Consider the following 26,360-nt stretch of genomic DNA (forward strand, 5'->3'; position numbering starts at 1 on the left):
AAAGTTATTCAAAATAGAATGTTGAGATTTAACATTGAAAATTATCCTAACTATAACTACCTACTGGCGACCGCCAGTAGGTAATATATATATATATATATATATATATATATATATATATATATATATATATATATATGTATTTATGCTAAACACATCCCTCTAGTCTCTTTATGAAGCTAGTGGCAGAAGTACATTCAGTAAACTCATTTAGCACACAGTAAATTAGCACAATATAGGTTGAGTCCTTGGGGCGTACCAAACCATATATTAAGAAAGTGGTATAAGAACCACAAATGACATAGAGACAAGGCCTAGAGCCTATAGAACTGCTGGGGCCACCAGGAACCACCCAAGGTAGTGACACAGTGGACCCACGGGGGACATGTGCAGTGTCTAAACACAGCCGCAAATCAGCATTAACTTCTATGGGGAAAGTCGGGGTTGGAATTTTAAAGATTAAGGACACTTAGAAGAGAACTTGGAGCAAACCCCTTTAGAACTAGGAGGTTCTAGAGTCAACACCCATGGGAGCACCGGAGTACTTGAGTTACTTCACCCAGGAAAGCCGGGTGTATAGGTGTCTTTTTGTGTCAGGTTTCGTCGTCGATTTCAATGGCGATCTGCTGCAAAGTGCTGCTGGCGACCAAATTGAAAGTGTTCGGTGGATCAAAGGATGGATCGGAGATGTGAAGAACCTTGAAAGCAGAGGGGACAGAGTCTGGGTCACTTGCCAGTGACCAGGAAGGCAGTGAGCGGATGCCCTCCGATGTCAGGTGATTTCAGGTGAAGAAGGTGACGTTTGACTCTTCAGCACGAGGACCAGGAGGCATCAATGATGACCATGAGCTGAATTTGAGATGTCCCACAAAGGATGTTGAGTGCTGTGGTGTCAGTTTCCGGATTGAACCCAACAAGTCTTGCAACAGCAACCCACGCAAAGATTGGCTTTGGTGCAGATCAACAAGGTCTTAGGGACTCACCGCTCGGTGGTGAGTTAGGGCACATCTGGAGCAACCAGGGAAGCCCAAAGGAAAGAAGAGTTACCTTCTTGTAGACCCACCAGTCGATGGAGCAGGGATAGCAAAGGTGCCTAGAGCAGAAATGCTAGAAGCAGGCTCACAGAACACTCCTAGAGTGTAGGCCCAAAATCTTCGATGCAGATGGTGCTTGGGGCTTGGACTACAATTAGCACAATGCACAACTTCAGGAAAGCTCGGTAGGTTGATGCACTAGCAAATGTGCACAGTGTCCAGGAGTTCCAGTCCCACGTCACTTGTGAGGTCTACGGGTCTCAGCTTGCTGGGATCTCGTGTCGGCCTCTGAGAAGTCTGAAGGTCTGTGCCATAGGAGTGACTTATAGGTTTATATGTGTCAGTGATTAAAGGTAGATATAGGTAAACAATATCCTAGTAAGGGGTGCATGCACCACCTTACCCAGGCTGCAGTAGCAGTCCTGTGGTGTTATTTTGGAAGGCTTTCCAGGGGTGGCATATTACATGCTGCAGCCCTTGGTAGGCCTCTGGGGTACCTCTGCCCTTAGTACACAGTGTACCATATACTGGGGACTCACAAGGGAACACCAGTAACCAAGCTGGAGTGTACCTAAAGTACATGCAATCATTTTAGAGAGGAGGTAGCAAGGCTGGGGTCCTGGATAGCAGGGCCCCAGCCAGACTAAAGTCGAGAAACGGTGAAACACCAGCAAAAAGTGGGGGTAACCATAGTAAGCAGATCCTACTCTCCTACACAGCCCCCCCAAACGCAGGGACATTAAGCTAACCTTGATCAGTTGAGTCTTCATGTTCTAAGTGGAAATATATGGAGAGTCCATCTGCATTGGCATGGTTACTCCCAGGTCTATATTCCACTGTATAGTCCATCCCCAGTAGGGAACTGGACCACCTCAAAAGTTTGGGGTTTTCACCCTTCATCTGTTTTAGCCATAAGAGGGGCTTATGCTCAATCTGAACAGTGAAGTGAGTGCCAAACAAGTATGGCCTCAGCTTCTTCAGAGCCCAAACCACAGCAAAGGCCTCCCTCTCAATAGCTGACCAACGGTTCTCCCTAGCGGTCTGCCTTCTGCTAATAAAAGCTACTAGCTGGTCCTGACCTTCATTATTCAATTGTGATAGCACAGCCCTTACCCCCAACTCAAATGCATCTGTTTGGACAATGAATTCTTTGGAGTTGTTATGAATTTGCAGAATTGGTGCAGTACACATGGCCTGCTTCAGGTCATCAAATGCCTTTTGACAGCTAACAGTCCACTGAACTTTCTTTGGCATTCTTTTAGAAGTTAAGTCATTCAGGGGTGTCACAATGGAACCATACCCTTGACAAATCTCTTGTAGTACCCAGTCAGGCCCGAGAAATCTCTGACCTGAGTCTGCGTAGTTGGAGCAACCAATTCCATGATGGTCTGGATTTTACTCTGTAATGGTTGAACCTGGCCTCCACCTACAAGGTGGCCCAGGTATACAACCTGACTCTGCCCTATCTTGCACTTACTAGCCTTGATAATTAGGCCTGCCTTTTGCAGGGCCTCCAAAACATTTCTCAGGTAGACCAGGTGATCCTCCCAGGTAGAGCTAAAGACAGCAATTGCCTCTGGGTACCTAATGGCATGGTCAACCAGCACTAGGATAAACCTGTGCCCAGATGCTGTCTGAGGCTCCTTTGGTCCAAAAATGTCAATCCCCAATCTCTCAAAGGGAACCCCCACCACAGGTAGTGTTATCAGGGGGGCCTTTGTAGTGCCACCTGCCTTACCACTGGCTGGACATGTGACACAGGAGCGACAAAGCTCCTTTGTGACTTCAGACATGTGGGCCAATGAAAGTGAGGGACAATTCTGTCCCAAGTCTTGTTTTGGCCGAGGTGTCCTGCAAAAGGAATATCATGTGCTAGTGTCAATAGGAAACCCCTGAACTTCAAAGGTATAACTAACCTCCAGGCTGCACCAGGCTTGGGGTCTCTACTCTCTGAATACAGGAGTCCATCATCTCAATACATTTTATACATTTTATGGGTGCCACTAGCATTCCCAGCACCCTAAGCAGCAGCCTGCTGTCTGAGGGGTTCAAGAGAAGGGCAGCTCAGCAGCTCCTGACTCAGATCTGCCATCGAAGGGCCCCCTGTCCCCAAGAACTCAACCTAATCAGGCTCCTGCCCATCTGGGAAAGTTCTTTCTTCAGGAGCACAATCATCTCCCTCAAGAGACTGATCATCACTCTGAGTCAGGGGGAAGGCACTGCCCTAACCCTACTGCTCCTCTTCTTGGAAGGCACCTGGTCTATTATTCCAGAATCCTGGGCCTGTTCAGTTTTAGACATTTTGGCCTGTGACCTAGACACACCAAACACATGTGCAGAGATTCCTAACATTTCTGCATGGGTCCTTAACTCCACTTCAGACCAGGCTGAATGCTGTAAATCATTGCCAAGCAAGAGTTTGCAGGGAGGTCTGCACATACCACAACTTTCTTAAGGCCAGTTTCAACTTCCCAGGAGAAATTAATAACTCCCAGGGCATGGTTGGTCATGACATTGCTAGCATTGGTCACTTGGTAAAGTTCACCAAGTATGGTTTGTCCATGGTCCACAAGGTATTGTGTCACCATTGTGACACTCGTTCCTGTGTCCCTGTAGGCCATTGCCTCTTTTCCATTTATCAAGGGCTGCTGTCTGTATTTGCCCAAGTTACTAGGACTCACACAGGAGGACATATCCATGCCTCCATCACAGATCAGAACAGCCTGAGTTGGAACTCTGACTAGGCCAGAGCCCATCTCAGTACCCAGGGTTAACCCTACTACACCCTTCTGCTGAGTACCACCCCTTGGAGCTGAACTAGGGGGAACAGTTGCCTTAGGGGCAATGGTGGCTAGAGTTGAATCTTTTCTACGGCAATCACTAGTCCAATGGCTGTTCTGTTTACAGACTGTACACCATGGTTTCTTTTGGCCTTTCCTCTTGGAAGATTGGGAATCTCCACCAGTAGAAGATATTTGGGGTCCTCGTGAAGACTTCTGGTCTTTACCCTTCTCCACACCCTTATTAGGATCTTGCTTCTTCTGGTCACCACCTTGGTTCTGTACCTTCTGCTTCACCCTGATTCTGACTCATTTGTCTGCCTTCTTTCCCAATTCTTGGGGAGAGGTCAAATCAGGTCTACTAGGTGCTGATGCAACAGCTGATTCTGACAGTTATGAAGGATCTGCTCCCTCATAATCAAGTTGTATAATCCTGTATAATCACACAATTTACTGCCCAGTAACCAGCCCTCCAGAGCTCTTAGTAGTGCAATTAACAAAGTCAACCCAGTCCTGGGTCTGTGTCTTTTAGGTATCTCTGAACTGTATTCTATACTGCTCAGTGGTTAGGCCAAATCCATCTATTAGAGCACTCTTCAGGACTTTGTAATCATCAGCATCCTCTTCTCTGACAGTGAGGAGCTTGGCTCTACCTTTGTCTGCAAAGGAGAGCCACAAGTTTGCTGCCCACTGCTCCTGGGGGACCTTATTTACTTTGCAGGCCCTTTCCAGTGCAATTATCCATTTTTGGACATCATCCCCACTCTGGTAGGGAGGGACAATCTTGTTTAGGTTTCTATGGTCATAAGACCTATCCCTACCACTAGGGAAGTTGCTGCCACCATGGAACTCTAGTCCCATCTTTTTTCTTGCTCTTCCAAGCTCCAGGGACTCACTTTCTAAGGCCATTCTTTGTTTCCTTATGTTCAGTTGGGCTTCTTCAAACTTCAGCAGATTCTCTTTCTTCTCCTGGGAGGTGTCCCTCCTATGAAAAGAGACAGAGGTCCCTACAGATGTGTCAGAATCTTTCAATTCCACTGAAGGAACTCTTGGCCTTCTAGGCACACCCCAACTCTTCCTGGAGGGACATATACAGGGCTATCTTGGTCTTCTTCATCTCCAGTTGGAGCTGGATTGTCCAGGTCTAGGTCATTGTCACCTGCCTGGTCAACATCAGAGTCTGAGTCTCCTTGGTTTGTACCACTGGCCTCTTCTCCTTCTGTTGCTTTCACCCCATTGCCTACCCTTTCAGGCTCTGCAGCCTTCCTCTCGTCATCAAGCAGCAACACCTCTCTGAGATTTTGGGTGGTGTCATTCTTGCCTGTCTTCAGTTTCCTCATAGTACAGAGAGCCCTTAATTCTAAAAAAGGGAATGTGTCATACTTGGATGTCTGTAACATAAAGACATCTGGTAGGGGCCCACTGGTTCCTGGCCCTGAACACATAACCAGTGAGGTGTGGTGTATGCACTACCTACTCTAGTTGTTTACCTACTAAACTCTCTAGAGTTGTAGAAAGGGTGTGTTTAAGCCCTTAACACACAACTCTAAGTTCATTAGAACTTACTGTATTTAAGCTTACATTATACGTACCTCTGGTACCTTTAGATGTTTTCAAATGATCAATCACTCGAGAGTATCTGGCAAAACAATAGCAAGCTGGAATCCCACATGCTGCACACCAATGTCAAAAGTTGGCCTGGCATATGCTGTCCACAATTCAAATGGGCACCTGGCACCAGTCCAAATGACCCTTATTGATGGTAGGTGTAAATACAACCTATAAAGAAAGCTATCCTGGTGGTAGCTGTGGAGAGCAGCCTTCAGGCTGAGTCTTGAAGGAATGTAAAGCAGCTTGTTTTACCATTCTGTGATCTCATGAATGACCAAATGAAAGGAAAACCACACCAGGTATATGTATAAAATATATGTATTTATTCTAAACACATCCCTCTAGTCTCTTTATGAGGCTAGAGGCAAAAGTACATTCAGTAAACCTATTTAGCACACAGTAAATTAGCACAATATACGTGGAGCCCTAGGGGCATACCAAACCATATATTAAGAAAGGGGTATAAGAACCACAACTAACATAGAGACAAGGCCTAGAACCTTTAGAATCACTGGGGCCACCAGGAACCACCAAAGGTAGTGACACAGGGGACCCACCGGGGACAGGTGCAGTGTCTAAACACAGCCACGAATCACAAGTAACTTCTATCGGGAAAGTCGCAGTTGGAATTTTAAAGAATAAGTACACTTAGAAGAGGACTTGGAAGGACACTTTAGAACTAGGAAGTTCTAGAATGAAACACCCACGGCAGCACCGGAGTACTCGAGGTACCTTACCCAGGGAAGCCGGGTGCATAGGTGTCTTTTTGTGTTGGGTTTCCTCATCGATTTCAAGTGATCCGCTGCAAAGTGCTGCTGGCGACCAAGTCGAAAGTGTCCGGGTGGATCCAAGCATGGATCGGAGATGTGAAGAACCTGAAAGCAGAGAGGACAGAGTCTGGGTCACTTGCCCATGACCAGAAACACAATGAGCAAATGCCCACCAATGTTGGGTGATTTCAGGTGAAGTAGGCGAAACTTGACTCTTCAGCCGCGAGGACCAGGAGGCATCAAAGACAACCAAGAGCTGGATTCAAGTTGTCCCACAAAGGATGTCAAGTGCTACGGTATTGTTTTTGGGATTGGGCCCAACTAGACCTTGGCAACAGCAACCCACACAAAAAGTAAAGATTGGCTTCGGTGCAGACCAGAAAGATCTGAGGGACTCACCACTCGGTGGGGAGTGAGGTCATGTCTGGAGCAACCAGAGAAGTCAAAAGGACAGAAGAGTTACCTTTGTGAGGACCCACCAGTTGACAGACCAGGGATCATGAAGGGGCCTTGAGCAGAAATGCTAGAAGCAGGCTCACGGAACACTCGTTGAGGGTAGGCCCACAATCTTTGATGCAGAGAGTGCTTGGGGCTTGTGCTACAAGTAGCCTAATGCACAACTTTGGGAAACCTCGGGAAGTTGATGCACTAGCAAATGTGTACGTGTACAGGAGTTCCTGTCCCATGTCACTCGTGAGGGCTGCAGGTTTCAGCTTTGCTGGGATCTCGTGTTGGCCTCTGTAAAGTCTGGAAGTCCTTGTCCTGAGTCACAAAGACTTTGGGGTCCGGCAGGAGCCTCAGAAATGCAGACCGGCAAGATGCTTCTTTGGTGCCTGCTTGAGCAGGGGAGTCACTCCTTGACCCCAAGGGAGATCCTCCTGTCTTCTAGTCATGTAGATTTTGAAGTTCTAGGATGTATGTTGCAGAGTTGTGTCCTGGTGTAATCTGAAGTCCTAAGGACTGGGGTCCCATGCTTATACTAAGTTAGGGGGTTGGCCATACTCTGGGGAGCCACCTAGGGGAGGGTCTGGGGAGAGGGGTGGTTACACCCCTTTCCCTCTGTCCAGTTTCACACCAGAGCTGGGGCTGAGTGCCCCTGCAACCAGTTTGAACTGGGGTATGCACAGGGATACCAAGTATGCCCCCAGCACTGTCTGAAAAGCATTCTATGAATGCACCAACCCAGCCCCAATACACTAAAGCCTGTCTGGGAGGTGGTTACACCTCCCTGTGACAGGAAACCTATTGTCCAGGCCTCCCCTGCTGGAGTTTCAATGAGCAGCAGGCGGTCAGACTTGTGTCTGGGTCTGCAGCATCCATTTTGTGATGCTAGGGCTATTTTAAACTATTACCAGTTCTGTAAGTGTGTACATGTCTTCTCCCTCTAGAAGGGTGGAATTCTACCCCCGCCGCCTGGACTGGTGGGGGGGTGGGATTCCAAAGTGTTTGACACCAAACACAACATGTTTTCATGCAGCCATTCCAAAGTGAGCATTTACCGCGAGGTTATAATGCACTTAAGAGTATATGGTCTGGCTGCATCACAGAACAGCCTCAGAGAATAGATTCCGAATGCTGCAGAGGGGTCCTGCTCATGCATGGGAACCCTCTCACACAAAACCAAGCACTCTGCCTTCAGGATTGATAAGGCCTGCCATAGGAGTGACTAATAGGTTTATATGTGTCAGTGATTAAAGATAGATATAGGTAACCTATATCTTAGTAAGGGGGGCAGGTACCACCTTACCCAGACTGCAGCAGCAGACCTGTGGTGCCATTTTGGAAGGCTTTCCGGGGTGGAATAATACATGCTTCAGCCCCTGGTAGGCCTCTGTGGTACCTATGCCCTTAGTACCTAAGGTACCATATATTAGGGACTCACAAGGGTAACATAGTAACCAATCTGGAGTATACCTAAAGTACATGCAATCATTTAAAATAGGAAGTAGCTCGGCTGGGGTCCTTTATAGCAGGGCCCCAGCCAGACTAAAGTCGAGAAACAGTGAAAACCAGCAAAAAGTGGGGGTAACCATAGTAAGCAGATCCCACTCTCCTACAACGACCATCTCAAAAGGACAGGTGGCCCTCAAATGAAAGGCCATCTGACCATCTACTTTACACAGCCCAAGCAGGTTTTAGAAAGGGCGTGTGACTGAATAAACATTACCTCAATCCTGTGATAGAGCGCGCAGGTCACTGGACTATAATTTTACCATACTCACCTGGGCCCATAATCAATAACTAATTTTACTTAATCAGGTAACCTTCACTCTACTTCCAGATATTTTTACCTACTAGGTCCGATACCATTGGCTTACCAATCCTTGTCGCTGGTACCTGTAACATATTGGATCAGGGAGTTAGTTTTAGAGATAGTTCAATAAATAATAGCATTTGCACTCATATAATAACCACAGACTCGGGAAGTTTTAAACTCTTTATCTAAATTTCATAAATGGTCATGATCCAGAGATTAAACACCAAAAGACTCTCAATAATAAAAATCGAAATTAATGTATAACTATGCAAAAAATATATTATACTAATCATTTAACAATAAGGGAAGGTAAGAAAAAGGAACATGCTATATATTCAAACGTTTAAGTCGTCAAATTTAAAGGGAGGGTACGGAAAAAAGAAACATAATATGTAAAATGATTTTATCATTCAACTATAGGGTAGGTAAGAGAATGGAACACACTATTAAATCAAAAACGAATTAATCATTTACTAAAAGGATAGGTAAGAAAAAAGAACCTGTTATTCAAGAATTTTCTAAAGATTTTTAACCATAGGGCAGGTAAGGAAAGGAACATATATATATGTATATATAATCAAAACTTTCACGTATAGGGAGGGTAAAGAGAAGGAACAAGATATACGATGACGAACCCACACAGATTTATATTTACCTAGAATGGTGTGAAGACCAACCCTGGCCATGGGTCAGTTGAAAGACAGAAACCCCAAAAGTTGCAGTTGCCAGTAGGCAAGCAGGTGCAGATCAGAATCAGGACAGGAAAACCAAATTTGGATCAGGACAGGACCACCAAAGGTTAAGACCAGCCCTCACAGTTCAGTTGCAAAGCCTGCGCTACTCCCTCTCTGCAGCTAACAGTCAGAACCCCGATTGGGTTATCGATTTCACCGATAAAGTGCTTCGCCAGCACCTCAGCTTCCCAGAACCCCGATTGGGTCAGCGAATCTTCTGACAGAGTGCTCCGCAGCCCTCTGCTCTTAGTCACCTATTGAGTGCGTTGGGTCAGTGACAGGTCAGCTATTCGGACAAGTCGGACAAATTAACTAGCTAAGCCTACCCTAGTTATACTATTTTCAGGTCAGTGTACCACCCCCCAATGTTGTAAATGTAAGGATCCCCAATTTTAATTGGTCAAAGAGTGAGGAGAGGTCATCACACCACACCAAATTTTGATACCTCAGTGTTGAATATAAATTTTACGTTCCGGCCCATCAATTTATTTTCACATGACCTTTTATTCCAACCAACAATAAATGTTCTATTGGTAAATACATTGTATATCATTTAGTCTTCCTCTCGTGGGGTCATTAGTTGATCTTCCCAGGCGCTTCTTGGCTGAAACTGTCCTTGCCTCGAATTCAATGACAAATTATTATGGCTCCCTCTGGAGTCTTGACATGCGCAGATTGATTTTCAAGATGAAGTAATAACACATGCCAGGCCCAAAGATTAATATACATGAAAAGTAGAAGAGAAAGATTTTAGGACACAGAATAAATGAATACACTTTATTCCAGGCATCTCTACTCTACACCAATTATTTTATATTTAGGCAGAACGAATAGCTTAGCAAAAGCAGCAGTGCAAGCTTCTCGCATGTGAGGACACAGAACAGCCATCTTAATTCTAGTACACAGAAATGAAATGAAATGAAATGAAATGAAATGAAAATGTGATTTGTAGAGCGCTGCAGCTGCCCTGAGGCGTCCAGGCGCTAAAAACAGTGAAAGCCCTCATAAGGTTACTTTGTTAAGCATTAAACAGGAGGGTTTTTAGCTGTTTGCGGAAGCTGGTCAGGTTGGGGTTGTTTCTCAGCTGCAGAGGGAGGGTGTTCCAAAGTTTGGAGACATTATACGAAAAGGAGCGTCCTCCTGCTCTGGATCTACAAATTCTGGGGATCTTGGCTAGAAATGCCGTTGAGGAGCGGAGGGTCTTATTGGGCCTGTAGGGAGAAATCGGGGAGCGGTTGATGTCTGGGCCTGTTTCCCAGAATGTCTGGTGGGCAATGCAGAGCGCTTTGAATTTTACTCTGTCCCTAACAGGTAGCCAGTGTAAGGTCTTTAGGCCGGTTTTTATTGAGGTCCTCCGAGAGATTCCCAGCAGCGCCCTGGCAGCACAGTTCTGGGTGCGTTGAAGCTTTTGTAGGGTGTAGTCTGGTGCTCCCAGGTAGAGGGCGTTGTTAAAATCCAGACGAGATTGAATGAGGCCCTGTATGATTATTTGTTTGGCTTCGAAGCGGAGGAGGGGAATCACTTTTTTGATCACCCTAAGGAGGCCAAAACAAGTGGCTGATATCTTGGTGGCCTGTGTATTAAGGCTCAGAGATTTATCGAGCCAGACGCCTAAGCTTTTGATATTGTCTCTGGGGGGTGGGGCCAGTGACAGATTCCCTCCAAAGCAAAGAATACGTCATGTCACGTGAGTATGACAGACGCATGCACAGTCTGTCATACTCACGTGACATGACGTATTCTTTGCGCAGTAGTAACTCTTGCGTAGCAGCAGCCATTTTAGATGCAAGCGTATTACAGTTAGTAAAACACATAAGCAAGCTTCTCTCGGACACCAAAATTTCTATGTAAAGTGTGATATTAGTAAAACAGTGTCAACAAAGAGGGGAAACCAAATAGGGCTATTTTTAATGGGGTACAGTGTACATGCCCTGACAGAACGTTAGACAACAAGAGGTACACAGTTCCCCATATTAGTAAAACAAACATGTTGATTAATTTATTAACGTTATTCGAGGTTCATGAATACAAGCAAGTCGCTTCACTTGCGAATCCTTGTTCCATCACCTTGATGGATTGAAATTAAAGATAAATGTAGTGTCAGAGCCTGGGCATTCAGGACATAACATTAGCTTGAAACACTATTGTACTTAGGACTACCGAAGGAAGACAGAATTGGAATTTAAGCACAGTAATTAGCCTGGATCCACAAACAGGATCTTCGCAATCCTCTTGCCAATTCCTTCCTTGCAGAGTTTCTCAGGATCAACGCAATCTTTAATTTTCATATGCTTCCAACCTGAAGGATTCCATTTATAAAAATGTGTGTTTTAAGTTACGACACCACAATTATAATTTGGATTTGCTGGTCCTCATCGGATGACTACAGGGGTTTCTTCATGCCTCTTCGAGACTGATCAACATTTATTTATTTATTTATTTATTTATGAATTTTGTAGAGCGCACAGCTACCCCCATCGGGAGGTAAGGGACATTTTTCTGAAAGGGAACTCAAAATGATGATCACGATCTTAGGGAAGGCTGGCCACATTCTGGGATACAAAAATAAGTAATTAAACCTTGGCAAGAATGGTAAAAAAAACTCTGTGTGAATATAAACTCCAAACTGTCTACCATCAAGTGTCAGGATCCATTCATCTAATTCCGAGACGAGATTTTTTTGTTTCCTCTTTTATTCACATCAAACCGGTACAGTTGTATTCCTTCTGCTCCCACAGCTAAGAGTACAGAATGCTGCAGCTTGTTCACAAAAGCTCCATAATAAGTGGACACATGCATTCCTTTCCTGTGCCCTTTGTGCTATGTGCAAGTTAAGCAGTGGGCTTGCCATGCCATTCCAGTTTGGACCAAGCAATATGCAATTCAGTCTTCACCGTGCTCCCAATGGGAACAGTCCAGAGAGAACTGTCAGGCAGTTCCTCCCTGGGCCAGAAACAAGCATACTGGGACTGGTTTTGGATTATCACCCCTCATCAGATAGGCTAGTTGAATTTAGTGGCATAGTGAACATGGAACCCACGTCTGGGCATACCCTTCCCACTTGGAGCAACAAACACAAAAAGACCAGATGATGGACAGAATGCTGAGCAAATCAATCATTCACCTCCAGTCACAGACCTTGGTTAAATTGTTTTTTAGCTTGCCACGCCATTCCAGTTCTGAACCTGCCATATGCAAATCCGTCTTGACCCTACTCCCCATGGGAACAATCCAGCTGGATCAGAAAGGTCCGATCCTCCCTAGACCAGAAACAAGGTTTTGTGGTATCACCCCTCATCAGCCTGGCTAGCTTGAATCTGATGGCATAGCAAGCACTGGACCCACGTCTGGGCATACCCTTCCCATTTATAGCAACAAATGCAAAAAGAAAAGATGAAGGATGAAATGCTGAAAAAATCAAACATTGACACCCAGTTACAGATCTTGGTTAAATCCATAGTTTGTTTGCTCACCACGCCATTCCAGTTCAGACCAAGCTGTATGCAAATAAGTCTTGCTATCTATGGGAACAGTCCAGGCCGAACTGCCAGGCCAAGGATCCCTGGACCAGAAGCAATCTTCCTGGGGCCAGTTTCAGGGTATCACCCCATATCAGCCAGGCAAGTTTGAATCTGGTGGCATAGTGAGCATCGCATCCACTTGTGAGCATACACTTCCCACTTCGGGGCGACAAAAGCAAAACGAACAGATGGTGGATGAAATGCTGAACAAATGAAACATTCACCCCAGTTACAGATCTGGGTTAAATCCATTGTCAATATGCTCACCATGACATGCCAGCTTTGACCCAGCCATATGCAGATCAGCCCTGACCCTGTTCCCCATGGGAACAGTCCAAGTCCTCCCTGGACTAGAGAACAAGCATTCTGGGAGCGGTTTTGGGGAATCACCCATAATAAGCCAGGCTAGCTTGAATCCAGTGGCATAGCGAGCACAGAACCCATGTCTGGGCATACCCTTCCCACTTAGAGCAACAAATGCAAAAAGAACAAATGATGGATGGAATGCCGAATAAATCAAACATTTACCCCCAGTAATGGATCTGGGTTAAATCCATCATTTGTGTGCTTGCCACACCATGCCATTCCAGTTCAGGCCCAGCCATATGCAAATCAGCCTTGATTCTGCTACCCATGAGAACAGTCCAGCCCGAACTGCCAGGCCATATCCTACCTGGACCAGAATTAAAGATCCTGGTAGCAATTTTGGAGTATAACACTTCATCAGCCTGGTTTGTTTGAATCTGATGGCATAGTGAGTACGGGATCCACATCTGAGCACACCCTTCCCATTTAATGTGACAAATTCAAAAAGAACAGATGATGCATGGAATGCTGAACCAATAAAACATACACCCCAGTCACAGATCTGAGTTAAATCTATCTTTTTACACTCGCAAAGCCATTCCAGTTTGGAACAACCCATATGTAAATTAATCTTGACCCTGCTCTCTTCATGGGAACAGTCCAGTCCAAACTTCAAGGCCAAGTCCTCCCTGGCCCAGAAACAATCATCCTTTGACAGGTCTCGGGGTATCACCCCTCAACTGCCAGGCTAGTTTGAATCCAGTGGCATAGCGAGCATAGAACCCACATCTAGGCCTTCCCTTCCCAATTAGGATGACACATGCAAAAAGCACAGATGATGGATGGAATGCTGAACAAATCAAACATTCACCGAAAGTCACAGATCTACGTTAAAGCCATTTTTATTTTGCTCACCATGCCATTCAAATTTGACCCAGCCATATGCAAATCAGTCTTGCATCTATTACACATCAGAACAGTTCAACCCAAACTGCCAGGCCAGGTCCTTTATGGACTGGAGAAGGGCCTAACAACCTCACATTGTCAAATCAAATCAAATCAAAAAAGTCTTTATTTCGATTTTTTTCAATCATAAAAGACATTTACAACCTTAAACATTTTCAAGAATTTTTTTTACAATTTAAGAAATGAAGAGAAAGTTTTTAAAATTACCCTTCCTTGACAGCTAGTATAATCCTTGGCAGCTAGGATAATCCACAATTCATCACTTCGTCTCTCACTTAACAATTGTTAGTATTGGCCATCCACCAAACATAAAATCCATAAATTACAATCATTAAATAAATTGTGTTAAAAAGAAGACATAAGTATTTTAAAACATTTCAAAAATTCATCACAAGGAACATTACTCACTATATACATTTTACAGTTTCAAGTATCGTTAGGCCAAAATTACTGTAGGCTTATTTTACGGGCCCGAATTATCCACATCCAGTGGAGAAATTTTAGCTACGGCTATAACTACCGCTTGGGAGTTGTCACTACATAGAATCCTGACTGCCTCACAACCCATTTTGAGACCTAGCTGGACTCAAATTGGTTTTAACCAAGATCTCCTAGGAGCCTTATATTCAGGACAGGCAAAGAGAACATGCCCAATGACTTCCCGCTGGTCAGGGCAGAAGGGACAACCCAATCCTTGTTCCCCTCGCCATTTTGTGGTAAAAGCGTTTAGTGGTAATGTCCCCAACTTAAGATGATGATATTTCTTCCTGTCCCCTGGGATGGTAATCCAGTCCCAATATGCCTCTAAGGCCGGAGAATGCTTAAGTTCTAGGAAATCTGCCGTAAGAGAGTGTTCAATACAGCGGCCAAATCTCTTTGCCTCAAGCATTTTCCAGTACAGGTCTCGAAATATTTTTCTAGGTGGAAAAAGATTCCCTACTGGGTCATCCCACAATGGAGATAATCCCATAGCCTTGTAAATAGCATTTACCTCCCTCAACCATACTATTTTGTGAGCCTTATCGAGGTCTCTTGCCTCGAGGAAGGCCCGTGCATACTGGGAGAGTTCTGGAGTAACCCATAATCTCCTTCAGCAGGCAACTGATCTATATCTGGCCATATCCTCGAGGCTATGAGACCCTAGGTCATAATGGAGTGGGATCAATGGAGTGGAGGCCGGTAAGCCTGTGATGTTACGCAAACATTTATTTTTCGCACCCGTCAGCCTTTTCAAATTACTGAGGCCCCACAGTTCTGCCCCATAAAGAACTGCTGCTCCAACTTTAGCGTCATAAATATTTAGAACCGGGGTGATTGGCCTAGTGTGAGATAAATAAAATTCCTTAGTGAGTGCTCCTGTCAGTTGTGCGTGTTTCGTGGCCAGCTGGTTGGTGTGCTGTTTCCAATCTAATTTGGATGACAAAGTTATGCCCAGATAGTTAAATACTTGGGTCTGTTCCAACTGAACCCCATCCATAACTATCTTCCCTCTGACAAGTTTCTTTTTATGTAGGACCATAAACTTTGTCTTTGATGTATTAATGACAAGACCATGGTCTTTGTAAAAAACTTCAAAGACTCCAACAGCCTTTTGGAGGCCCTGCTGTGTCTTCGATATTAGTAGCGTATCGTCAGCAAACATCAACAGGGGGATCGGCTTGCCATCCAGCTTGGGGGCATCAGTTGGTTGCTGTTCGAAATAGCCGATCACCCTGTTGATGTATAGTGAGAAGAGTGTAGGGCAAGTACACACCCTTGGCGAACCCCCCTAGCAATGGGGAATTTGTCAGTTACACTTCCCTGCTGATTCCAGCGGACTCGGGCATAATTATTTTCATGCAGTCTGATTAGAAGTGACAAAATATCAAGTGGGATGCCCTGCTCTTGTAAGGCTACCCACAACTTAGTGCAAGGCATCAAATCAAACGCTGATTTAAGATCAACGAAAACTGCAAAAAAGCATACCCCCCCCTAGTAACACTGCACGCCAATATAATAAAACAAATCTAAAAACTTGGTCAATGGTACTAGTATGACTGCGAAACCCTGCCTTTAGGGGCAACAGAATATCCTTTTCCTCTATCCAGCCCTGAATATGCTGCAGTAAGAGCTTTGCCACTTCCTTTTGTATGCAAGCGATCAAGCTAATAGGCCTATAATTTCCTGGGTCCGAGCACTCCCCCTTTTTAAAAATTGGAATGATCTCGGCACCCTTCCAGGACTCAGGTATTGGTGAGCCCATCGCAATGCCATTAGCTAACAGATAGATATAAGAGGCCCAAAGGTCCTTATCATGCATAAAAAGGTCTGCTGGAACGGAGTCCAGGCCTGGTGCCCTAGCTTTAGGGATATTGTTCAAAATTTTGATGACATCAGCTTTGGTAAAGGAAAGGTGATTTGAGCCCTCAATAGCTTTTGAAAGAGCCTCGCTCTCTTCTCCCACCTCTTCCACAGCGGCAAACTGAGACGCATAGTGAGAGACCCAAGCATTTGGTGAAACATAGTTGGTAGGTTCACCCCTTTTTGTCCCCCTACCCCATTTGACCATATCCCAAAAGGAGCACATAGATCTTTCTTTACTAGCACTCAGGAGCTCCCTCACATTTTCACTAAAGCCGGTTTTAAGCCAGGGCATCGGAGGCAGGGAATTCCATTCACTTCAAGGCTACATTCTAGACGTTTCTCCCATCTTCCAGAACCAGGGTACCATGCCACTCTGCTGGACTTTTTGTAGGTTTCTTTTGTGGTTTGTTTTTGCTGTGGTACAGTTTGAAGTATTCTACAAATACTTCACACATTGCCTCTGAGTTAAGTCTCACTGATCTGTGCCAAGCTACCCAAGGGTTTAGCACAGGTTAATTTAGGATTTGCTTGCATCTTCACCCTGGGAAAATTGTAGTTACTACTTGAGAGGGCCCACTCCCCACCAGTAACCCAATTTCTTACACTGGTTTTTAGCTTAGAGGATTTGGCATTAAAGATTTGGATGTGTATGTGTGCAGGACTTGTATGTGTGCAGTACCTTACAGTTATCTGTTTTACACTACCACCCACATAAATATTCTAAGACCAATTTGAGTTTAAACTCTGCTTGATTAACCTTTTTGATTGTTTTAAACCTTTTCCTCTTACTGTTATACTTTAGTCTCTACAAGGATGGAGTTTGACCTGGCAAGCATGGAGTTCTACACTGTAGGCCAGCTCAAGGAGTTCTGTAAGGAGAGCAGACTTCCAGCAAAGAGCACCACCAAGAAGGTGGAATTGCAAAAAGGCACTGAGGACCTGGGCGGAAGTCCGCTAGTAAATGGCTTCAGCAGCTGAAGGAGAGGATGAGGTGGACAAGCAAGGAGAGTGTTTGGATCTCAGTTCTGAGTGGCAGTAGCCTGCTGAGGGGAAACACTTGACTCCTGAGCTGGAGCTCCATGCCTGAGCAGGGAGCAGTATCTCTTTATGCAGCCTGTCCCCAGAGGAGCTGGTAGAAAGGAGGGAGGAGAGAGAATTCAAGTTGGAGATGGCCAAGATCATAATGGAGAAGAGGCGAGCCATGGAAGAGAAACTGGCTTTTGAGCATGTGGTTCATGAAAGGAAATTTGAGGAGCTGGAACTGAAAGCAAAGGAAGCAGATTACAGCCATGGACAAAGCATTACCTCTGTGTATCAAGAGGACAAGAAGGTTTGCATTCCTAAATATCTGGTGCCCAACTATGTGGTAGGGTATGACATAGACAAGTGACTTGCTGCATATGACCTCTTTGAGTGCTTCCGGTTAGGACACAAGCAGGGGGACTCTGTCTATACAAAGAAACCACCCACTGGTGTGACGCCTACAGGGGTGGCCAATATGGCCTATGGGGTAAGTAGTCCACAGGAGGCAGGGCATAGACCATGCCATGATGGGAAACACCCATTACAATGCAGACATTACAATGACCTACCGTTACAAAACAACTGTTACAATGCAACTGCCTTTACATTGTAATGCCATTACAATGCATGCCATTACAACACATGCAATTACAACACATTATAAGTTATGTAATGGGGTTTATTTTGTAGTAAGGTGGGTATGGGTTTAGGGGCACATGGGTATAGTAATTTTTACACCTACACTACCCAACACTTTCTCTACTGTTGCACTCACTGGAGGGGGAATACCAATTGTTACCCTACACTATCCAACGCTTAGTAATGTTTACCCCTACACTATCCTACACTTACTCTACTGTTGCACTCACTGGAGTGGAAATAGTAATTTTTACCCCTACTATCCAACACTTACCCTACAGTTGCCCTAAAAGTATTATGTGTTGTAATGGTATGCGTTGTAATGGAATGTGTTGTAATGGTAGCTTTTAAAAATGTGTCGTAATGGTATCCGTTGTAAAATCATGCAATGTAATGGTAGTTGCAATGTAAAGACTGCGTTGTAAAATCATGTGTTGTAATTGCATGCATTGTAATGTCATATATTTGCCATGATATCCCTTAGCTGAAGGGATAGACTCAGAGGATGAGCTTGGAATCCCTGAGGGTGGAAGTCGTCACTTCCACCAAGTGAAAGTGAATGGGATCCCTGTTACTGCACTGAGGCTCACCAGGGTTAGCCAGACCATAATAATGGAAAGGCTAGTTGCCCCAGAGTGGTACATATGCCAAGTGTGTAGGGTGACTCAGGCCCATAGACAGAACCTTTTTTACCCTATGACCTTGGTATCCCTGGGTGGGGATATGTCCCATAGGAGGGTCATAATTAGTCCCCAGATGCCTATAGACTGCATTCTGAAGAATTAGTTATCCCCGGTGTCCAAAGAACTGAGAAGGTGGGCCACCCAGGACGACGTGACAGGTCAGAATTCTAGGAGGTACAACTCCTAAATGGAGGGTATGGGAGCCCAGAAAGTTTTGGCTGACCCAGGCCTGCCATTTCAGCCTGAATTTATCTTTAAACTGCCTTGTTTATTCTGGATTACAAATCACTTGACAAGCAGTAAACTCCTCTTCAATTACATATAAGTCACCCATAAGGTGGGCCTGTGTTAGCCCAAAGGGCAGGGTGTTGTGTAATAAAATGGTTCGATATGTACTTTTAAGTTTTACGCTTCCTGGCAGTGAAAATCCTCAAATGTCATTGTTCACTACTGTAAGGCCTACTCCTCCCATAAGATAACATTAAGGATTCCTTAGTATATTTAATAAACTGTAATTTCCAAAAGGGAGCTGGTAGCTATGTCATGTTTGGTGTTTTGGGAATTATAATGATAAACCCTGTTCAATGGTAAAGTTGTGTTTTGGATGAGGTTCTGTAAATTGAGAATTCGTTCGTGCTCAGCCTCCATTTTGTAGCCGCCGCCATTTTGTGTTGCCCTCACTCAGGCAGCACGGCGAGCATGATGTTTTTTGTCGTTTCTGCATTTACACGTCAGGTGGCTTCTTCGCTCTTGTTTATTAACGAGTGTCAGGGTCTGGCCGAGTACACTAATTCCTGTCTGAGGTGATTAATCCCGGTCCGGACCATTTGTTGGTTCGCACCATTCTGTCCTGTAGGTTATCCTATCTGCTGTCCTTCGCTACACGTCTCATGCATTCTCCTGTTTCACGACTGTACTAGAGCATACAACTGTGTTTTCTCGACTTGTAAACTGGATTGTGTGGATTTGTTTGTAATTTACTTAAGGGGTCGAGTGACAAACATAACCACGGGAACTTGGGTTACCTAAGACTTAAAGCATTGTCTATAATATTTGCCTATGCCTCATGCTCTTGTGTGTTTGTATTTTGCATTGTATTTTACCGTATATAAGCCTGTGTGCCACGGAGTTAAGTGGCAGTCTCTTTTGAACCTCGTTATATCAATGACTTCTAAGACAACTGTACTAGCTGCAGCTAATAAATACGATCTTCTACGCCAGACGAAGAGTCTGTGTCTCTGTATTTGGCAAGGCAGGTGAATTCCAGGGATTTAAGGCGTACCCTGCTCCGCCGAGCCTTAAGGCTACGGTTCTCCAACTGGCGCCTAGGTGGGGCGACTTCAGCGGTAGCAGTTGAGCCAGAGGGTCCTGAGGAGCCCTGCAAGAAAATTCCGGAGGAAGCACACCACGTGATCGACCCTTGTATGTCGAAAGTGGACCGAAGGTCTTTTACAGCGCGGCTACTCCTTTCTGACGGCTGCTGACGACTGCTGCCCTGACTGTCGCCCTGCCTTGGACCCTTTGATGACGTTTGGTAAAGCAAGACGATAGACGGACCTTCACTGGTGTAGGACGATTCTTAGTTAAGTAGTTGATGGGTCGCTCCCACAAACTTTGTTTTGTTTTGTTTTTGGTTTCTATTCAGTTATTGCAATACCTGAAACCAAGGGGTGAGCACGTTTGTGCTGTTTTATTAATACATACCCCTTGTTGTTTGTGAGTAGTCTAGAGAAGTAACGATGCCTGGACTAAGTAAGTTTAAAAGAATTTGTTGTTTAGGTTGTACTAGGGATTCCCAGTTGGAGGATTCATGTCTGATTCCTCCAGTTGGAACTCCGACTTATGAGCTCTATTCGAAACATGGTATTGGTCCCATTATCTTTAATAAGACATTGGTCCGATACATGGAAAATAGTGGAGTTTTAAGATGGCCCCAAAATGGTAGTTTCGACCCCGCCATATTAGATAATTTGGAAGCGATTCTGTTTAGAAGGAAAGCCCGGCTGGCAATGTTTGACTCTTTTCGCCTTTGGCGTAAGGAAGCCAAACAGAAAGAAATTAAGCAAGCAAAAAAAAGATAAGAAAGCACAAGATATGTCAATTATACAGGCTGCGCAGCAGTTTAAAAATAATGAAGTAGATGGTGCGAATAAGATACTGGAAAGACAACATCACATGGCGATAGATAAATGCTATCCGATGTTGCCTACTTCTCCTTCAGATAAAAGTAAGGAATTGGAAGAAGATTCCTTAATGCCTTGTTTATTGAATTCACCTCCGCCCTATGCCCAAACTCCTAATGCACCTCTATTACCCCCTCCTGTTGCTCAGCAAGTGGTTGCTCCATTTCCGGTTGTTAAGCAACTGGCTCAACCTCCTAATGCTCCTTTGCTTGCCTCTGCTCCGCCTTCACATTCTGTAATTCAGCCCCCACTTTCTCTACAATCCCCTGCTCCTGTTTCTCAGTCGGCTACGTTTCAGTCTCTGTTGCCTTCTACATCTGTAATGCCTCCTATTCTCTTAAGGGATTCTCCTACCTCACAGAGAAGAATAGCAGATGCTGTCTTGAATTTCTTCTCCCCTTTTCTTGGGTCCTTGAATATGTCTCCAGCTTTTTCTAGACGACAATCTCGCTGTCAACTTCCTCTTATGAACGAGAAAGTAGTTTTGGGATCTCTTGCTCGTAAATGGTTTGAGGAAGGACTAGAATATAGTACAGAGGACATTATGAGTTCTTTTCATCAGTGGGTGGAGCCCACTCAGAGATATGTTCTTAACGTTATGTGTCAAACTCTCATTAAAGGATCGGCAGATATGGAGATAGATTCAGTTCCTTCGGAGCTACTGAAGTTACAAGCTGATTTTGATAAAGGTTTTATTGGACCGCAAGTTTTAGACGCGGTGAATAAACTCGTTGCGTTTCGGGCCATGTTTCTGTCCCTGACTCTCTCTGAGACTGATTCTGTTAATAGAAAGGGTATTAAGAATTATCTGATGCGTGAAGTTCCTCCCGTATGGAGAGAAGAGGTAGTTGGTCCACCACAGATACCTGCCCATTTCCCGCACATATGGGTCCACGAACCCTGGAAAAGGTCTGAAGTTTTGGCGCTTAAATAGACTCTTCCGGACCCGGTAAAAATCCTGCTGGGTATTATAAAGAATTGTTTCAAACAGTTGAGGCTTGTATTATGAATTTGGCTGATATTGATATGTTGTTTGGGAATGTTGTTCCACAAGCATTATGGGCACGAATTCGTAGAGAAAATCATGTTGCTGAATTAGGTGGTGATTGGGCTGCTATTAGAGCCGCTGATGCAGGTCAAGTGGGTGGTTCGAAGACCGATGATCTGATTACTTCCTTACCTGGCAGAATAATTGAATTGATGAAGACAATGATGCCTGCGGTGCGAGTAAATTGGGATAAGCTTGCCGCTTGCAAGCAGAAGAAAGACAAAAGCGTTTCGGATTTCTTCACTCGTTTCTAAGAGACGTTTATTGACCATAGTGGTTAGGATCTGAGTATAGAGGGTGGTCAGCGATTGTTTGTGGATAAGTTTGTATATAACTTACTCCCTGAATTATCAAATAAATTAAAGAGTTCTGAAAGTGCATGGGCTGTTTCTTCCCCTGCTAAAATATTGGCTACTCCACAGTATTATGAGAATAGATATAAGGTGGAGAAAGAGAAACAAGAGAAGAAAAATAAAGATCTGAAAACGAAGGTTCTTTTGCAGCAGGCTTATCCTCCAAGTCCTGCACAGTCTCAGTTTTCTCAACCTCCACAGTTTCAGAAGGTGTTCCAGAAGCCTGAGTCTTGTGTACCGCGATCTTTGGTAGGTCCTAATCAATGTGCGTATTGTAAGGAAGAAGGACATTTTAAGAATAGTTGTCCGGTTTTATTGCAGCATAATCATGGGACATCTGCTCCACGAGGTTGTGGTAATTTTTAGTCAGGATCTAGAGGTAGAGGACGAGGTGTGTCCTCTCAGGAGCAGCGTTCTTTCCCTCCATCTGCTACGAATTTCTTTGATCAGCAGAGAGTTCAGTCTGCGCAGTATTATAATGATGATTATTGTGTTGAAGATAGGATTGAAGATTTCCATACTGAATAGGACAGCCAAGGACGAAGTAAGGGAGTTGTGTCGATTCCAGTAGATCAAAAAGGACCGTATGTTACTGTCAATGCTATGGGTGTTTCAGAGCCGTTTCTTTTGGATACTGGTGCGATGAGAAGTTCTATTATTCATTCTAAGCTCCCTGGGGCACCTTTGTCTGGCTTAATAAATACTTCTGTAGGATTTTCTGGCGCCCCAGTTCGTAATCCAGTTTCTTGTCTCTTACCTGTTTCGATTGGTCCCTATGAATTGTATGCTTCCCTTATTCTGACAACCGGTTGTGGTGATGATTTGTTCGGTCTGGATTTGTTGAAAAGGCTACTTGCACCGTTGTATTGTTCTCCTTCTGGCGTGCATCTTACGTTAGGGAAGAAATTGACATCTTCTATTTGTTTATCCCGAGATCAGTTTCCACCTGAGTTGCTCTCTCTTCCTGAAAGTCTTTGGGCTACGGGTCCGAATGATGTGGGTTGTCTTACGATCCCACCGTATGTTGTCACAGTTAAAGAAAACGTTAGAATTCCACGCATTCCCCAGTACCGTATTGCTAGTGATGGTGAGAGAGCGCTTCTGGCTATTGTTGATGACTTTATTCAGAAGGGCGTGGTCGAAGAAACTAGAGGCAATGTTTGTAACAGTCCTGTTCTTCCAATTCTTAAGAGAACTGATCCTTCACAGCCCCCTGTTTATCGATTTGTTATTGACCTTAGGGAAGTCAATAAAATTGTTGTGCCACAGTTTCCTTATTGACGATGATTCCTGCTTTGGCAGCTTGGTTTTCAGTGATAGACCTCAAAAATGCTTTTTTTAGTATTCCTATTGCTGAAGAAACTAGGGATATTTTTGGTTTCTCTCTAGGTGGCCGAAGTTTCCGATTCAAAAGAGCACCTCAAGGTTATTGTGAAAGTCCCTCCATCTATAGCAAGGCTCTTAAGGCAGAACTTGATGCTTTTTCCTTGCCTCTAGGTGCTACGCTCATTCAGTATGTGGATGATTTGTTGGTGGCTGCTGATACGGAAGACGTGTGTAAGAGTGTGACTGTTGCATTGTTACATCATTTGTCTGCTTTAAATCATAAGGTGTCGCCCACTAAGTTGCAATATGCCCGCCAAGACGTTACCTATTTAGGTCATCTCTTGTCGAAGGAGGGACGGCGATTGACCCCAGAACGTATTCAGACTATTTCTCAGATGTCTGTACCTACTACGCAGAGAGAAGTGCGTGCCTTTTTGGGTATCACTTCCTACTGTAGACAATGGATTCCTAATGTTTCACTTTTGGCAAAACCATTGTTGGCACTTACGTTGAAAGATTCATCTGCTCCCTTGGACGGATGAATGTCAGAAAAGTTTTGTTGACCTACGTACTGCTCTGTGTTCTGCTCCGGTGTTGGGTACCCCAAATTATAGTAAGTCTTTTACATTGTACGTTAACGAGAGAGAGGGTTGCGCATTGTCAGTCTTGACACAGCAATTTGGAGATAAGCAGAGGCCATGCGCCTATTTCTCCGCTACATTAGACCCAGTAGCTAACGCTTTGCCCAGTTGTCTCAGAGCTACAGTAGCTACAGCGATTTCTATTAGACAATCTGCTGGATTAGTGTTATATAACACACTCATTGTTATGGTTCCACATGCAGTGGATACCCTGTTGAATAGAACAAAAACACAGCTGTCTGTCGTTTGTCTGGATACGAGCTGACACTTTTAGCGAGTCATGTGCACATCAAAAGATGTAATACATTAAATCCAGCCACACTGTTGCCACTCCCAGATGAGAAAGACGTTCAGGAAAAACATGATTGTTTTCTTCGTACTGAAGAAGAAACAAAGGGTAGGATTGATTTGAAGGATACTCCACTCAAGGACTCGAATAGAATCCTATGGGTGCACGGTTCTTGTTTCAAGCTTCCAAATGGGGAAACTACTTCTGCTTATGCTGTCACTACATTATGCACAATTGTTGAAACGGCATGTGTTGGACATAATTCAGCCCAAGCAGCTGAATTAATAGCCTTGACTAGAGCGTGTGTGTTGTCAAAGGGAAAGAGAGTGAATGTGTACACAGATAGCCAATATGCTTTTGGTGTTGCACATAGTTTCGGTAGATTATGGAGGGAGAGAGGATTCTTTACCTCTCACGGGACAAAGATTCAACATGGCCAATTGGTGAGCGATCATAAAGTGCAGTGCACATAAGAAAGTTATAGACGATCTTGGTCGTGGAAATGCGTTTGCAGATGAGGTAGCAAAAACCACAGCTAGAGAAGCTACTAGCCGAATGTATGTGGCAGGTCCTGCGAATAGGGTTAGGGAAATTGGAATGTGTGAAGACACGATTGAGAGTGTCAAAACGATTCAGGGAGAAGCTACTGAGAAGGAATTGATTACGTGGAAAGAAAGTACGGGAATGTTAGATTTGATGGGTTGTTGGACGGAGTTGTCAGAACTTCAGCGATGGTTATTACCAGACGCTTACGTGTTGCCGGTTGTGACTATGGCCCATGGTCCAGCTCACATTAGTGCGAAAGGCATATGTAAGCTTTTGGCTCCTGTGTGGGAGAATGGAGGAATTCCGAAATGTGCGAGAATGTGGTTAAGCATTGCATTGTTTGTTTAATGCATAACCCAGGAAAGGGTACCCCAACTCCGGCAGGTCATTTTGCTCCCCCGTCATATCCTTTTGAGGTGTTGCAGATCGATTACATTCACATGGATCGATGCAACAACCTCAAGTATGTTCTGGTGGTGGTATGTGCCTTTTCCCGTTGGATAGAGGCCTACCCCTTGAAAGATAATACTGCTTTGTCTACTGCTGAGGTGCTACTTAAAGACTTCTTTCCTAGATTTGGTTTGCCGCGAATTGTCTGGAGTGACAATGGAAGTGAATTTGTGGGTCAAATTATGCAGAAAGTGTGTTCTGGTCTTGGTATCAGACAAAAGTTCCATGCGGCAAACCATCCACAGTCAGCGGGTTTGGTTGAGTGCTACAATGGTACACTCAAGCTTAAACTAGCTAAGATTCAAGCTAGCACAGGTCTTGCCTGGCCTGATGCCTTGCCCCTAGCTCTTTTGTCCGCTAGAACTACTGTACACTCTCGTATGGGACTTAGCCCATATGAAGTGGTATTCGGACGCCCAGTTAACGTTTGGGGTGTCCCTCGTCCCAGGAAGTATTCGGATATAACATATCCTTTGTTAATTGACTACTTACATGACTTGACTGCTAAACTGAGTGTTATTTGCCAACAGGTACAAAGTGCTTTGCCAGAGGCTTCCAAAGACCCAGGTCACACCATCTTGCCCGGCAACTGGGTCTGCATCAAGAATTTTCAGCGGACTAAGAACTTGGAGCCTCGCTGGTCAACGCCTAGACAAGTTCTGCTTGTCACTCGCACAGCTGTAAAAATGGTCGGCAAGAAAAATTGGGTTCATGGCATGCACTGTAAGAAAGTGCCTCTGCCAGTACCCTTTGATCAGTGGATCCGCAGTGGCATAAGAGAATCTGAATCTGCAGCGATTCCTTGTTTTGTGCCTTTCAGTGACGCTCAAATTTATGGAACCCAGTCTGAGAAAGTT

The sequence above is a fragment of the Lissotriton vulgaris genome, chromosome 4_1 (genome assembly GCF_964263255.1).
Source record: "Lissotriton vulgaris chromosome 4_1, aLisVul1.2, whole genome shotgun sequence".
NCBI lineage: Eukaryota > Metazoa > Chordata > Amphibia > Caudata > Salamandridae > Lissotriton > Lissotriton vulgaris.